The sequence below is a fragment of the Schistocerca gregaria genome, chromosome 3 (assembly GCF_023897955.1).
Source record: "Schistocerca gregaria isolate iqSchGreg1 chromosome 3, iqSchGreg1.2, whole genome shotgun sequence".
Taxonomy (NCBI): Eukaryota; Metazoa; Arthropoda; class Insecta; order Orthoptera; family Acrididae; genus Schistocerca; species Schistocerca gregaria.
Genome location: NC_064922.1, coordinates 677215479 through 677233440, shown reverse-complemented (window position 1 = coordinate 677233440; position 17962 = coordinate 677215479).

Sequence of the window (17962 nt, the reverse complement as noted above, 5' to 3'; positions counted from 1 at the left end):
ATATCATCCAGCCATGAGCAGAATAGCCTATTTTATTTAGAAGTATTTCTAGGTTTTCATAGCTTTCTTTCATATGTACAGAATGTCCAACAGGTATAGATGCATACGTCTTACCAATGTGTAATAAAACAGCCTTTAATCTAGTTTTGGATGAATCAATAAACAGCTTCCAGTCTTCCTTTTGTATTCAATATCAAACTTATTCATCAGACCGGGAATGTTTGAGCAGTGTAGTAAATTTCCTTCTCGTTGAAAAAAATTGCTGTTCTCTCTTTCTATACATGTATATGCTGGTTCCAACTGCCAATAAGCCCTTTTATTTTAATCTAGGATCAATAACCAAATCGTTAAGCTCGGTCTGAGAAAACAATTTGGGCTCTAGACTTTCTGCATTACAATGGAATTCATCATCATCTGGTTCATCTAAATCACATTGTATATCAGAAAATACTTTTGTTGGACTAGAATTTAAATCATCTGCTGGTTCAGGAACCGGCAACCCTACACCATGCCCTACTGATCAGATGGCGGACGGAAGGTTAGGGTAGCTTATTACCTTCCTGGTTTTGGAATTATGACCAGTAATATCAACACTACAAAAGCAGCAATCATCGGAATGGTTTCTTGGTTCCGTCCATATCATAGGAACAGGAAATCTAAAGCCTTTTTTCTCCTTTTTGGACCATTTATCAGATTTTCATCACACACATAACATACCCTATGCGGCGCCCAAGATTAATCTTCATGACGAAGTTTAGATCTAAAGTATGATAGAAGAACCTTATTCATAAAGCTTGTAATGTTTCTTTGGTGTTTTTTAATCATAAATTCACCACTAATATGACAAAAACTGTCAGCAGAATTTTTCCAACCATGATTAGACATTGTACTGAGCACATGTGCAGGAAATGGGAAAGTGAGGTTAGGTTGACAGCAAACAAAACACATCTTTTAAGACAAATGCAAAATAGACTTTTTTGCCAGCAAATGTTTTTCAGCAGTGCTACCAACTTCATCTACATTCATTACACCTCATTTTCAAATTATTTTAACTATATAAAAGCTGTTAAATTCTTTTAAGAAGGCTAAATTTAATACATTTAACTGTAAAATGTGAAGAAATAGTGGGTGACATAGTTTTTTGAGTATCATATTTGGATTTACCACCTTAAAAAACATAAGAATAAGGTATTTTCAACAAAAAAGATTTTCAATCTTTGGCCTGTGTTATGAACCCACGGTCGTTCAGTAAACAACAAAATACAGAATTTTAAAAACAATTAACAGTCACTGAATAAGCAGCTACATTTAGCCAAAATTCACCTATCACGTTTTAATAAAATGACTTATATAAAGCCACCTTCAACTATGAACCCACTGTCGTTCATTACATACATGAAGTACAGAATTATAAAGACAATTAACAGTCTCTGAATAGACAGTTACAGTTAACCAAAACTCACTGATCAGGTTTTAGGCAAATGGTTTTTAAATGGCTGCGATTAATTATAAACCCACTGTGTGATGTAGTTTCACTCATGACGCGCGCGATTTCAGATTGCGCATCTGTACAGTTCACAGGCCGGCTTAAGAGGCCATCAGGGTGGGCCCCCTGACGCGCTCTGGTGCAAGACCTCTGCTGTTTTGTAAGTCGCATTACTGTTTTCCAGGCAGTGTGTTCAGTGCTATGCACAACCCATACTTCATTCTATCTTACGTGTTACTTTATAAAGTACCAAGTTCTATAAAGAGTTTACGTTCTTGGTGTAGCAAAATTTGGCAACGAGTGAGGATTCCGTTTTCTCCGTGTATTAGCACCATTGCTAAGTCACCCGACAAACATCTCGGTCGCAGAAATACTCCAACGTATCACTGCTCAACAGCAAGCTTTTGTGGAACAAGAGCAGGCTCTAGCCTCTTCTCTCTGTCAAGTGGCATCTGGGTTTCCAAAGCAGGTTTCTCTCCCGTCAGTGCAACCGTCGGCATATGATGTATCGGCTGAAGATTGGGACTCCTACGAGACATGGTTACATCAAGATTTCCAGGTTTGCAAAAGTGTGTAGAACTTTCATCTTTTTCGGGACATTCACCGCGCATGCATCAGTTGTTGTGCCCACTTGCGCACTTGCAAGAACCAGCCAGCTTATTATTTGACGAAATGTACAATCTTCTCTCAAACTATTAGTGTGGCAGCGACGCGTGTAGACTTTACCATTGTAAGAAGTGCTGAAACGAATCCTACAAAGCCTGGGCTTCAGAATTAAACAAGACGAACCATCGTAAATTTATCACTAAAGTCGCGTCATTTACGACGGCGGCCGAGTTTAGGTATTTTGCGCATCTGACGTCATAAAACACAGTCAGCCAATGAACGGAGAATGACTTTGCCAGAGCTCGACTGCAGTGTAGAGCGTGGACGAATGTCTTCAGTTTTAGAAACGTTCAATCATAATTAAAGTAATAAAACAAAAGCAATGTCTTGATAGCAGACTTTCTATAAAAGAAAGTTTGGAAAAAGCATTCTTTATACCAACTGCTTCATATTCTATTAATTAATGAAACCAAACAAGCAATAAGACTCCTAATTCAGACGATAGCAAGGAAATTCATTCTCACTAACCACTTTTTCGCAAATAAAAAACGTCGGTAACTGTTTATTTCCTATTGTACTTCGACTAAACGTGAGTAATTCATACTTATGCCAACAGTGTTTGTCGGTATTTTGAGTGATTCTTTAAAGTACTCGAGGACTTCTGCTGCATGACGAGCTGTGTAAAGCTTAAGGTGTTTAGCTGCTAAGCAAAAGGTTTTGAGTTCAAACCTTGTTTGACGATTAATGGTTTCTTTACTTAAAAACAATATGGAAGTGTCTTACTTCATGAATTTTATTCGTTTGAATGCAATTTTTTTAAAATTTCTAGTGGCAACTAACATCGACCATATGGAAAGTATACGCCGTGGACTTTTACCTCTGCAAACTCTTCAGAATTTCGTGCAATGGTTTACTACTTTTAATGCTGCACAATAAACGCGTCGAACAAAATAAAGTCATTTATAGGTGGAAGGTATCAGCCGAGAAGATGCGTAAAAATCAAATTTTTGGGCCAAATAGTTTTGGTGAAATCGAATGATAAGTGTGTCAAAGCAGTCGGAACACCATTTGACTGCACAGGCGAGCAGTGCAGTGATGACAAAATCGCGCACAGCGCGGAATGCGGAGAGCACGTCTCTGCAGCAGCGAAAGGGTTAATGCGACCGTGGTGGATTTACTTCATAAACTGCGCGCTCCCCCCGAAACGTAAGTTGCGAACTATGCTATACTATGGCGCTACTTCTATTGGCGCGTCCAACTGGCAACACAGCAGTCTCCCGCTTCTGGGCGGGCAACCGCGAGCCGCCAAGATAAAAGGATTGAACTATAGTACCCATCACAAATCCGGCGCTGATCAAATGGTGCTTGATGTTGTTATCTGTCTGGTTCCGGAGAGGGAAGTCTGTGACAACGCACTTCAGTCAGAGAATCCGACGCTTACGGATCTGCTCAGTATAGCACAGCTGTTTGAGGTGTCACAGGCCGCAGACGATCAGATTGCTGCGTGGAGGAAGGTACCGGAAGTAGCTCAGTCAACCCCTGTTAGTGGTTCTGCAAGTGTTCACAATGACAGCGGCATATGGGGTAGCCTTTCGGCCACAGCAGTAACAGGATGCTTCAAAACATCTGCCGCGTGGCCCCCTCCCGTCTTGCCGGTACTGTTTCGTCCAACACGACCGTGCTGCATGCAGTAAGCGTTGGGCTATTTGCAACGAGAGTCGAAAGAAAGCCCACAATGCATTGGAGTGTAGCTCCTCTTCGAACGTGGCCGACGTAGTAGTACCGATGGACAAAATCTGTATTTCTAGAATGACTGTCTACCCGCACGAATCGTTTATTTACTTACGTGTATTTAATAAATCGCTAAAAATGCTAGTGGACACAGGAGCTGCGGTGACTCTTAGCAATTGCACAAACGTATGTGAACCTCGGCTTACCTCTCCTGAGAAAGGTTTCATGGAATATGATTAGCTACAATTAACAGCAGATTCAGATCCGAGGTAAGTTCTTCGCTCCTGTTTCGTGAAAATTTGATGTTCACCCTCTCACCTTCCTTGTTGTGGATCATACCCATACTGCAGCCTTTTTTTCACAGAAGCGTTTAAGGCTTTCGGTTTCTCCATTGCCGATGACGTAAATTTAGTTCAAATAGTTCAAATGGCTCTGAGCACTTTGGGAATTAACTTCTGAGGTCATCAGTCTCCTAGAACTTAGAACTACTTAAACCTAGCTAACCTAAGGACATCACACATAGCCATGGCAGGATTCGAACCTGCGACCGTAGCGGTCGCGCGGTTCCAGACTGTAGCGCCTAGAACCGCTCGGCCACCCCGGCCGACATAAATTTAGCGTCAGAGCAAGTTCCTCATCAGCAGTTGTAGTCCCTCCGCTCTGAGTTTTCGTCCCCGTTTTCCCCCTGAGTTTCGTGGTTCTACCATTCCTCACATCCACATTACCATGAAAGAGTCCTCCCGCCCTCATTCATTCCAGGCGCGGCAGGTGCCAGTCGTATTGTGATATTCTCTGTTAAGGCCGAATTAGATCGTTTGACACCGTTCGATGTGTCACTGGCCTGTTTCTTCCAATGAATGGGCTACATGACTTGTCACCGTTAAGAAGCCGACGGGCAAGCCTCAACTCTTTAGTGTCACGACTAAAGCGTAGTCCGTAGTAGACACACACCGTTTCCCCCTCCTGACGAGCTGCTCACAAAATTATCAAGCGACTACAACCTTTCTAAGACTGATTTCTCGGAAGCGTACCTCCAGTTGTCATTGGAAGAGGGCACTAGGCGCCTTCTCGTTGTCAACACACTTTCCAGCCACTACCAATATCAATGCTTGCCTTCTGGCGTCGCTAACGTAGTCGCATTTCTTTAGAACAACTGACAGCCTCTGTGCCCGGCGGCAACAGTTACCTCGACGATATTGTTATTTCGTGTTGTTCCACCGAAGTTTTGCAGTCTGGGGGACTCAAGGACAGTTTCGCGAAATCTAAATTTTTTCAGCCGTCATTTAAGTACCAAGATTTTGAGATTTCTCACACACAGGTCAAACCATTGTGCCATTACGTTGACGCAATTGCGGCTTTGCCGCTGCCGACCTCCACTAAGGAACTGCAGCCCTTTTAGGTAAAGTTGCGGACTACCATATGTATTTACGTGAAGCATCCACTGTTGCTTACTCCTAGCATGTGCGTTTGCGTAAAAATGTGCTTTGTTTATGGTCCCCGGTTTGTGACTGAGCGTTCGCTTTGCTTAAATATAAGAATCAATTTGCGATGTGTTTTGCCACTTTTCAGCTGGGTCAGCTCCACGTTTTGGCTACAGCTGCATCTCAACATGGTCTTGGTGAGATGTTGGTGTACAAATTTGCTGTCTGATCTGAACGACCCACTGCTCACATTTCTAAAATTTTAACTCACACTCACTAGCAGTATTCTCGGATTGAACAGGAGGCTATAGCGGTTATCTCACTCTGAAGAAATTTCACTTCTTCCCGCCACCTCATTACGGATACAAGGTATGTGTTCTCTTTTCAATCCCTTCCGCTTTCGTAGCACACAAGGCTGCCCATAGGTTGTAGCGGTGAGCTCTCTTCATTTCATGTTATCGTTATCAGATCCATTTCCGGCCGACGGCGCAAAACCCCAACGCCGATGCGTTATCTCGCCTTCCGATCCGGCCTGGCCGTGCATTTGATCAGAAAAAGTTGCTTTGTTTCTATTTAGATATTGAAACCAGAACAGGACGATGATTTTCCCTTGACTATTTCCATGATAGCATCATCCATCGCCAAGAATCCTGTGCTTCGTTGAGTCCTCTCTTTTGTGCAGCATGGTTGGCCGGAAAAATCCCTAGGCAGTGCCTTGGATCCCTTGCGTAATTACTTCTCCCTATAGCACCACCTTTCTGTCTTTGGCGGGGTTCTTTTGTTAGCTATGGAGAACACTGCTCCCTGGGTTGTGACTCCCGCTTCCTTAAGCTGTAATATACTGCGGTTTTTGCATGTCAGTCATTGGGAGACCTCTCGTACCAAAGCTTGGGCCTGCCGGCATGTGTATTGGCCAGACATAGATGTGGACATTAGGCAGCTTATCGGCACTAGCAGTCACTGTGTTCAGAAACTAAAGACCCCGCAGTTGTCTTTTCGCCCCTGGCTGATGCAGCAGTAGACTGGGAGCGTCTACATGTCGATTTTGCTGTGACCTTCCTGTCCAGGAAGACACTTATTTCCAGTTTCTCTAGATGTCATATTGTATGACCATGTCCAAGGCGGCCACTGTTTCGCCATTGTCCGAGATTTTTGCAATTGAGGGACTTCCGTATAACATAGATACCGATAATATCCCTCAGTTTGTTTTTGGGGAGAAACTACAGCTTTGTGGCAGGCTAGTGGTGTTCGTTGGCATCACACAGCTAGCAGTTTCATCCTCAGTATAACGGAGAGGCTGAATAGCTGGTTCGGATGTTTAACACTCAGATACAGAGCAGACCGGTTTTTGAATTCATACCGTTCACTAGGATGGGGGACAATGGACTGGCGCAGCTCCTAAATGGGCGCCATCCGTGGAACATCCTTTACCAGGTGCAAATGAGGCTTTGTCCGTCAGCTTTGCAGGTTCTGCGACGATTCCACCCTAGTGCGCTTGTCTGAGCTCGTGGTTTTGGCCACCGACAGAACTGGGTTCCTGCTGTCATCGAGCATCACTGGGACCAGCACCTGTGCGGCGTCGGCTCTCCTCCTGATGGGCAGACGACCTACCATTTGACCAGCTGCGGCAACGCTTGGGAGGGTCTCTTCCGGAGGGCCCAACACCTCCCACAGCCCCGCCATTGCCCTACCACCGCTGATACCTGTTCCTCTGTCACAGACGGTCCGGTTCACAAGGCACCAGCCCGCAACCTCATGAGTCACTATGTGATCAAATGTATCCGGACACCTGTCTGAAAATGACTTACAACTTCGTGGCGCCCTCTATCGGTAATGCTGGAAATTCAATATGGCCCACCTTTAACCTTGATGACACTTTCCACTTTCGAAGGCATTCGTCCAATCAGGTGGTTGAAGGTTTATTGGCGAATGGCAGCCCAGTCTTCACAGAGTGGTGCGCTGAGGATAGGTATCGATGTTGGTCGGTGAGGCCTGGCACGAAGTCGGCGTTCCAGAACACACCAAAGGAGACCTATAGGATTCAGGTCAGGACTCTGTGCAGGCCAGTCCATTTTTGTTGTTGTTGTTGTTGTTGTTGTCTTCAGTCCTGAGCCTGGTTTGATGCAACTCTCCATGCTACTCTATCCTGTGCAAGCTTCTTCATCTCCCAGTACCTACTGCAACCTAAATCCTTCTGAATCTGCTTAGTGTATTCATCTCTTGGTCTCCCTCTACGATTTTTACCCTCCACGATGCCCTCCAATGCTAAATTTGTGATCCCTTGATGCCTCAAAACATGTCCTACTAACCGATCCCATCTTCTAGTCAAGTTGTGCCACAAACTTCTCTTCTCCCCAATCCTATTCAATACCTCCTCATTAGTTACGTGATCTATCCACCTTATCTTCAGCATTCTTCTGTAGCACCACATTTCGAAAGGTTCTATTCTCTTCTTGTCCAAACTAGTTATCGTCCATGTTTCACTTCCATACATGGCTACACTCCAAACAAATACTTTTAGAAACGACTTCCTGATACATAAATCTATATTGGATGTTAACAAATTTCTCTTTTTCAGAAACGCTTTCCTGACCATTGCCAGTCTACATTTTATATCCTCTCTACTTCGACCATCATCAGTTATTTTACTTCCTAAATAGCAAAACTCCTTTACTACTTTATGTGTCTCATTTCCTAATCTAATTCCCTCAGCATCACCCGATTTAATTTGACTACATTCCATTATCCTCGTTTTGCTTTTGTTGATGTTCATCTTATATCCTCTTTTCAAGACACTATCCATTCCGTTCAACTGCTCTTCCAAGTCTTTTGCCGTCTCTGACAGAATTACAATGTCATCGGCGAACCTCAAAGTTTTTACTTCTTCTCCATGAATTTTAATACCTACTCCGAATTTTTCTTTTGTTTCCTTTACTGCTTGCTCAATATACAGATTGAATAACATCGGGGAGAGACTACAACCCTGTCTCACTCCTTTCCCAACCACTGCTTCCCTTTCATGCCCCTCGACTCTTATTACTGCCATCTGGTTTCTGTACAAATTGTAAATAGCCATTCGCTCCCTGTATTTTACCCCTGCCACTTTCAGAATTTGAAAGAGAGTATTCCAGTCAACATTGTCATTTCTAAGTCTACAAATGCTAGAAACGTTGGTTTCCCTTTTCTTAATCTTTCTTCTAAGATAGGTCGTAAGGTCAGTATTGCCTCACGTGTTCCAACATTTCTACGGAATCCAAACTGATCCTCCCCGAGGTCCGCATCTACCAGTTTTTCCATTCGTCTGTAAAGAATTCGCGTTAGTATTTTGCAACTGTGACTTATTAAACTGATAGTTCGGTAATTTTCACATCTGTCAGCACCTGCGTTCTTTGGGCTTGGAATTATTATATTCTTCTTGAAGTCTGAGAATATTTCGCTTGTGTCATACATCTTGCTCACCAGCTGGCAGAGTTTTGTCATGACTGGCTCTTCCAAGGCCGTCAGTAGCTCTAATGGAATGTTGTCTACTCCGGGCGCCTAGTTTCGACTCAGGTCTTTCAGTGCTCTGTCAAATTCTTCGCGCAGTATGTTGTCTCCCATTTCGTCTTCCACTACATCCACTTCCATTTCCACAGTATTGTCCTCAAGTACATCGCCCTTGTACAAACCTTCTATATACTCCTTCCACCTTTCTGCTTTCCCTTCTTTGCTTAGAACTGGGTTGCCATCTGAGCTCTTGATATTCATACACGTGGTTCTCTTCTCTCCAAAGGTCTCTTTAATTTTCCTGTAGGCAGTATCTATCTTACCCCTAGTGAGATAAGCTTCTACATCCTTACATTTGTCCTCTAGCAATCCCTGCTTAGCCATTTTGCACTCCCTGTCGATCTTATTTTTGAGACGTTTGTATTCGTTTTTGCCTACTTCATTTACTGCATTTTACAGATATGTTATTGTCGTGTAACCAATGCACCACAGGCCGTGCATTATGAACGGGTGCTCGATCATGTTGAAGGATGCAATCGCCATCCCCGAATTGCTCTTCAACAGTGGGAGGCAAGAAGGTACCTATAACATAAATGTAAGCCTGTGATGTGGTAGTGCCACACAAAACAACAAGGGTTTCAAGCCGCCTCCATGAAAAACACGACCAGACCATAACACCACCGCCTCCGAATTTTACTGTTGGCACTACACACGCTGGCAAGTGACGTTCACTGGGCATTAGGCATACCCACACACTGCCATCGGACCACATTGTGTACCGTGATTCATCACTCCACACAACGTTTTTCCATTATTAAATCGCCCAATGTTAACACTCATTACGCCAAGCGACGACTTGTTTGGCATTTGCCGGCGTAGTGTGTAGCACACGAGCACCAGCTCGACCATGAAATCCCAGTTTTCTCACTTCCAACCTAACTGTCATAGTACTTGCAGTGGATCCTGATGCAGTTTGGAATTCCTGTGTAATGGTCTGGATATATGTCTGCCTATTACACATTATAAACCTTTTCAACTGTCGGCTGTCTCCGTCAGCCAGAATATGATGTCGGCCTCTACGCTTTTGTGCTGTACTTATCCCTTCACGTTTCCACTTCGCTATCACATCTGAAACAGTGGACCTAGGGTGTTCATGAGGGTGGAAATCTCGCGTACAGACGTATGACAAGTGACACCCAATTACCTGTTGACGTTCTAAGTCCGTGAGTTCCACGAGCTCCCCATTCCGATTTCTCGTGGTGTCTAATGACTACGGAGGTCACTGATATAGAGTACCTGGCAGTAGGTGGCAGATTAAAGCACCTAATATGAAAGAGGTATGATTTTGGGGGTGTCCGGATACTTTTGATCACGTAATGCATTTTTATACAGTACTGGTTACTTAAATGTTGACACCTTGCGTTGTCGAGTATAGACGGACAAACGAGTCAAGATAAACCTAGGGACACTTTCCAGAATTTTTCTACTGTCATTGTAATCGTGCCACCGCTCCGCCGGTGTTTGGCGACATGCTGCTGGAAACAGGACGCGCTTGCCTCGCACTGGAGTCCTCGTCGACAGCGGAGCTCTGCTGCTTTGTAACAGCAACGACTACTGTTCATTCTTTCACTACATTACCTCATATATTTTCTCCTGGTGAACCAATGCAGTGCTATGGAGTGCATTTTGTAAACAGTTTGTCTCGTGGTATTCAAGTAGCTGACCATACATTTATCAGGCAGTACACGTTCATTGCGATTTTTCCATTACTATAACACTGTTACGAAATTAAATGCACGCACATAACTTTACACGGAGATCCGTCAGTAATAAACGCGACTACAGAATGGTTCAAAATGCTTCAAATGGCTCTGAGCACTAGGGGACTTAACATCTGATGTCATCAGTCCCCTAGAACTTAGAACTACTTAAACCTAACTAACCTAAGGATATCACACACATCCAGGACCGATGCAGGATTCGAACCTGCGACCGTAGCGGTGGCGCGGCCTGCAGAATGGATAGGTCATATTTAACACTGAAACACATCATAACCTAAATACATCATAACCTCCTTCATGCCGTTTAGCCAGAACTTACGTGAGCTTCTCAATAGGAATTAAGTCTGTGGCATAATAAAACATGTAGGGATAAGATTACGACATTACTGTTTCTCTTACTCACTGCCTCTTCCCCGTATATATATATATATATATATATATATATATATATATATATATATATATATATATATATATATATTGCTTCCTGAGGTGCTCATTATCGTCGGCATCTGTGGCCGAGCGGTTATAGGCGCTTAAGTCCGGAACCGCGCTGCTGCTACGATCGCATTTTCGAATCCTGCCTCGGGCATGGATGTGTGTGATGTCCTTAGGTTAGTTAGGTTTAAGTAGTTCTAAGTGTAGTGGACTGATGACCTCAGATGTTAAGTCCCATAGTGCTTAGAGCCATTTGAACCATTTTTTGCTCATTATCTGCTTTCTCGTACCTTGTTATTGCTTGTGTACTTTATGTTTTGGAGAAGCCGTGCCTAGTTTCAGTATTTTATTAGTATGTGGCTCATGTAATTAGTTTGGTACTGTCAAACCCACTGCCACCACTGAAAACCATGTCTTACTGCCAGGACTTAATCGGACGGTAGAGAGAAGAGTTGGAAAGTCCTGAAGTCAGTACGGAACCCGCATCCCACAGTTGACGACACACGAGGTAATAAATGGTTTTTGCTTCCAGATCGACATTGTGACCCGCCACTCTTGATTCACTTCTCGCAATCACTTGTGGTGTCATCTTAAGTCTTTTCATACACACATGTTATCCAGAACACGTACCTTACTTATTTAAATGGAAGTCTGCCTGGGGAGGTCAGCTCTCTAGAAAATTATGTACACTTTATTTTGCTAGCGCAGTGTTACGTATCCATTTTCCATCTACGACTGTTGCCTTTGTAACCACTCTCTTGGAGTGTTGCACCCGATGTGCTGAAAGGCATATAATAAAAATTTTAAATATTTTGTTTCTTCCCTATCATAATTCCTTTCTAAGTAGCGGTTATGAACACTCTTCCCCAACTTCACACATCTTTAAATAATTTTAAATTGTAATTCCTGCTCCTGTAGAAGGGGGTAGAGTGTGTGCCCATCCACTGAGCCCCTCCTCGCCGCCCTGTTGGAACAGAGTAAGGCCAGCCGGCCATCCATCGTGCAGCAGTAATTGCCAGTTACCAATTTATTCTAAACGTAGGGTTATAGAAAGCTCTTGCAAAGTAACTAACCAAGTGGTCAGCAAGGCCTCTATGACCAGTGCCGTCCGGCCTGAGACAGCAACTTCATACTTCTTTAAATAATTTCAAATTGTAATTCCTGGTCCTGTAGAAGGGTGTGCAGAACCGCTACTTAGAAAGTAATTATGATAGGGAAAAAGCGAAACATTTAAAATTTTTATTATCTGCCTTTCAGCTCAGGTAACGAGGAAGCCCTGCTCGGAGCTGGCTTGGCCTGGCTAACCGATACGGCCATGCCACGAACTGTTCAAGTGAATACCACTCAGTTAACCAAGGGTAAAAATGCTGACAGCAGGGTGTCGCTGTGTCCGCGGTCCACCAATACTGTGCGAGGGAAGTGTGTCGTGAAGCCCTGGGGCGACCACCGAAGCGACGTAGCCACGAAGGCGTCGCTCTCTTCTCTGCTGACTTCCTCTCAGAATTCACACAAACAGTATTATTTGAAATTTTGTTGAGAGATTCGGCTCAATTTATAACAGTAGAGTGAAAAATGAAATTAGATTGCTTCATCATAATGTTACAGAGGTCGGACTTTATTTAAAGAAGTTGTTAATTTCTTTACAAGATGTTAGTAGTTGGAATTATACTGCTCTCATTTATATTGCATGAAGTTTCGGGAGTGCAGCCGGATAACGTCGAATTCTAGCCATGATATTTTATTTGGCAACCATTCAGCCATCTTCAGGTGACTATAAAACAATTACCTGCCGATGGCTGAATGATTGCCAACCGAAATATCGTGGCGAGATTTCGACGTTATCCGGCTGCAATACTGAAACTCACGGAATACTCTTTACACTGTGAAAATTTTAAGACCATGATCTTATTCGTTTGTGTGAAAACTGTATAACCACAGCGATAGAAAATCTAAACGTAAGTCGTTATAAATTAGCTACATATTGTTGCAGAGCCAGTACGTATAAAAAAGAAACTGTCACCTTTATAAAACTGGGATGTTAATACTCAAATGTAGAAATAATTAAATTTTTTTTATATATTGCGATATAAAATAATTTTAAAAGTAATACTTGAGATTACAGTATACAGAGTAGGTAACCGCTAAATTTTCTCTAACAATTTTCATGGGTTACTGTGCTGTCTGTTAGAAAAAAAGGAAAAGCTTATCAATTTGTGGTAACGTTACTTAAAATTCCTTGACGAAATCAACAGGAAAAGCTATCTAGACATGCTATTACTTGTGATTTACTGTGTCATAAATTTCCGTATGAGAGTCGTATCCGTAGAGATAATGAATTCACACAAGAAGAGGACTTTCCTTATGTTGTGGCCTTTGGACTCTCAGATCTCAAAGCAGAGTTAGTCACATTATGTATGAGGCTCACTGCAAAAGAAATGCACACTATTTTTGTAAAAATACAGTTTTCATTCTGCCTGTGTGAAAGTTTTACACTGTGAAGATACATCCTTCGTGCATGTATTCAAACTTAGTTCAACCTGTTCCCGTGAGTGGCACCATCACAGCATTTCTTCAACAGGGCTGCTACACTTGACGTTCGTTAGAAGCAACGTGCTGTCATAGAATTTCTGTACTGTGAAACGAGACAGCGGGAAATATCCACAAGAGGTTGAAAAAGGTGTATGGAGATAATGCAGTTAGTCGGTGGGCAAGCAGGTAACATGATGAAAGCGGGCATGGGATTATTGAGGATTTTCCTCGCAGCAGCAGGTCTCGTACTGCACACACTTCAGACAATGTGCAGAGAGTTAACGAATTGGTGACTGCTGACAGACGCATCACAGTGAACGAATTGTCACGCTACGTTGGGATAGAGGAAGGAAGTGTTTGCAGAATACTGGAAGTGTTGGCGTTAAAAAAGGTTTGTGTCAGGTGGGTTCCCAGGATGTTGACAATGGCTCACAAAGAAACAAAAAAACGGTATGCAGCGAACTTTTGGAACAGTACGAGAATGGTGGAGATGTATTTCTTGGAAGAATTGTGAAAGGTGGTGAAACATGGCTTCGTCATTTTTTTACCAGAGACTAAGAGGCAACTAATGGAGTGGCATCATGCAAATTCACCCAAGAAAAAAAAAATAAAAACCACACCTTCTGCTAGAAAAGTTATAGCTACGGTGTTTTTCGATTCCCAAGGACTCTTGCTTGTGGACATCTTTCCAAGTGGAACCACCATAAATTCTGAAGCATATGTGACGACAATGAATAATCTTCAAGGTCGACTGAGTCTTATTCGACCACATCGGGAAAAGGAGGATGTTTTGCTGTTGCATGACAATGCACCGCCACATGTCAGTCAAAAAACCTTGGAAGCGATCACAAAATTCGGATTGACAACACTGAAACACCCGCCTTACAGTACTGACCTGGCTCCATGTGACTATCATCTCTTTGGAAAACTGGAAAACTCACTTAGTGGAACAACGTTTGATGACTCCCTTGTGCACGCTGCCAAAAAGTGGCTCCAACAGTTTGGTCCAGAATTTTACCGTGCGGGTATACAGGCGCTGGTTGCAAGATGGCGTAAGGCAGTTGAGAGGGATGAAAATTATGTGGAGAAATGAGAATATTGTTCCTAATGGATGTATCTACACAGTGTAAAACTTTCAAACATATAGAATAAAAAATGGATTTACAAAAAAATAGTGTGCATTTCTTTTGGAGTAGTCCTACTAACTTATTTCCAGGAACAATTGAGAAACAGTCTAACGAAACGGTGAGACTGATCTATCACAAAACTACTGAAGAGTTTAAATAATGTTTAAAAGTTGTTTACAATGGGGCCCATTGTAGCTTTAAATTAAAATTCTTTGTTAGTGAGTTTGTATCCATTTTTAAAAATAGTTTTCCTAAAAGGATAATAAAATTGAATAATATAAGGTCATTAACAAGAACCTGGGTCACTGCAAATATCACAATCTCTTCTCAGCGAAAGAAGTACTTGTTTCAAATTGTCAGAGAAGTAATGAGTTAGAAATACTTAGATGTTATAAACAGTCTTTTAACATATCGAGAAAAAGTGTAAAAAATGTCTTTGGGTACGCACATCTTGTCTGAAGTTAATGGATCAGACAGTAAATCAAATTAAAATTGAATGTTCTTAAAAGTGGCACAAAGGAAGAAGCCATAAAATATGACATTGTTTCTGTTATAGGGAATGGGAGAATTGCAACATAAAGTACATGTGTAGCAGATATTTTTAGTAATTGTTTTTTTTAAATAGGTGATAAATTGATGCAAGTAGTACAGTAGATAAAATAACAGTACATCGAAGAGGACATTTAGTGAAATAAAAATTATTCTTATATCCCCATCTGAAATATGGGATGTCATGACCCTAGGAAGTAAAACTTCATGTGAACGGATAATATCCCCAACGAGAAAGGGGCTGTGACCGTACAGTATGTAATATCTACAGTCATTTAAATAATGAATAATTCATGTTTTGCTGACAGAAACCCTTCGCTGCTACGACGAGCTCTTTGCATTCCGTGCTGAGGGGGCTTTTGTTATCACTGTACCGCAAGCCAAGTGCTGGTACCTGCTCTAATTTGTTTAATTGCCAGTACTGCCAGTGTCGTCGTTAATGCCGTCTACTTAACTTCTCTTGTGCAGCAAGCTACGTAAATTTGAGTATCAACTGTGTTATTCCTACTTGCCACTTCATTTTCCATGTGTTTTTGCTTTTAGGAAGCTTTAATTTTGCAGTGCTAGTAATAGTGTTCCATAGATTTCGTGTGTATTTGGAATACAGTCCACAGGCAGTTAGTGCTTATTTTCATTGCTTCCAACAAGAAGTGTCTAGTAACAACAGTTTAGTCAGCTATCAGCTGCCTTTAGTGAATTAAAAGTCTACTTAAAAGTTCATTACTTAACTCTCTACAGTAAATTGTTGATATCATAGGATTGATAGGATGTGTGACTGCTGTGTACAGATGCAGGAGGAGCTGGCCACCGTTCGCGAACAGCTAAACGTGCTGATGGCCGCGGTCAGCTGTCTTCAGGCTGCTGCCTCGGAGTGTAGCGGCAGCGGGGAGTCTGGTGCGTTGCATGGTACGCCCCAGGTGTTACATGCTTTACCAAACGGTCCCTGCTGTCGAGACATCTTCGCGGGTACCGTGCGCAGTTGTACCACCCTCTCCCCAACGGGAATGGCGGGTTCAGCGGCGTTCGCGGCGTAGGAGGCGGAGGGTCAACGTGGAGGCTGGCCGTGTGTCATCGCCCGCTCTGCCTGTGAGTGAACATGTGGCCGCTCCTCCAGCAAGGTCCAAACAGGCACAAGCAGGGAGGGGTTTATTAGTGATTGGGAGCTCCAATGTCAGGCGGGTGACGGAGCTCCTTAGGGAAATAGTGGAAAGGTCGGGGAAAAAGGCCAGTGTTCACTCTGTCTGCTTGCCGCGGGGTCTCATCCGAGATGTGGAGGAGGCCCTGCCTGAGAAAAACAGGTAGGATAAAGACTTGCGATAACTGTCAGAGAGTGAATGTGACCAACTGCACGAATCTTAGCCCTATAGAGAGCATAAGACCTTACGATGTACTAGAGCTAGTGTGTACGGACGTGCATGGCTCTTTGCCAAAAACTTTAGTTAATTTCGCCTACATATTATTTGTGCTGGATGACAATTCGAAGTTCATGACGTTATATCCGATAAGAAACGCAGCAGCCAAAGCGGTTTATAACAAACTTGCATACGATCACATTGTCCATATCGGCAAACCAAAATCGATTTGGTCCGATAATGGGGCACAGTTTACATCCAAATTATGGAATGAAGGTACGGAAAGCAATTTGTTTGAAGTCATGCACATCTCTGTCTTTTGCCTGGCCGCAAATGCAGCGGATATATCCGCGAGCTGGGGCGAGTTTGCCAACGTATTGTCACCACAATCACAGAGCACGGAACAAATGTATAAACGATTTTGAAAAGATTATGGATTCTTTGATGTACGAATGTACAGGATTCACTCCAGGGGAATTCCTATTAGATCATAAGTCTAAGAGTTTGGTAGAAGAGGTAACTGATTTCCCTCCGCGAGTTAGAATTGACATTAAGGTGAAGAAAGAACGTTTACAAGAAGTAATGAACAAGAAAACCTAGGTGCTAATACAGCGTCATGAGGCGAAAGCGCGGTATGCTAAATTTGCAATAGGCTACCATGTTCTCGTTAAAGCGAACGACAAATCAAGCGAGATTGATAATGAAATTTCAAAATTTAAAGTCGTTTACAATGGATTATTTAAGATTGTCAGTATACCTCATACTACACTTTTCCTAATCTGTATACGTATCATTCTTGACTTGAAGTTGTATCACTAAAGAACTGAGTAATCTGTGAAAGAATATCCAGAAAAGAGATAATTAATAGTGTGATTTTCAAAGTTTATTCCAAATTTAGTTTTTGGACAAGACTATCATCAACGAATTTGCAAAAGGTGTAACGAAAAATTTAGTTTATAGAGTAGATGTTCTGGAAACAACGAAAATGAAAGAAAAACACAGGCCATGAGCAATGAGTATAAATGTCCTGGTGTAGGTATCATTCGTAATTTTGTAAATCATATGTTGGAAGAATTCTTTTATACCATGTATTATGTAAGTGAACCTCGATGTACTCTGACAATTTACATGTTTCAGATATGTGTATGAGTATGAATATGGAAAGTGTTGACTTATTCACTGTGATAGAAAAATAAGGACTCGCTGAAATCACTTGAGAGTCAGTTCTAAAAGCCTGTGAGGCAGGAGGACGTTGTGTAATGTGCTGCACAAACACAAGAGACCAAGTGTGCCGCCGAGGCACACGCAACGATGCCATGTCGGGACTGAGCCGCATCTGGCTCTTAGAACGCTGAGGCGTTCTTTGTAAATATGCGTGTGGAATGGAGCGATTTTCTTTTCAGCACAGTCAGTGTAAAGTTATGTTGTAACATTTAATTATCATCTGGACACTTGC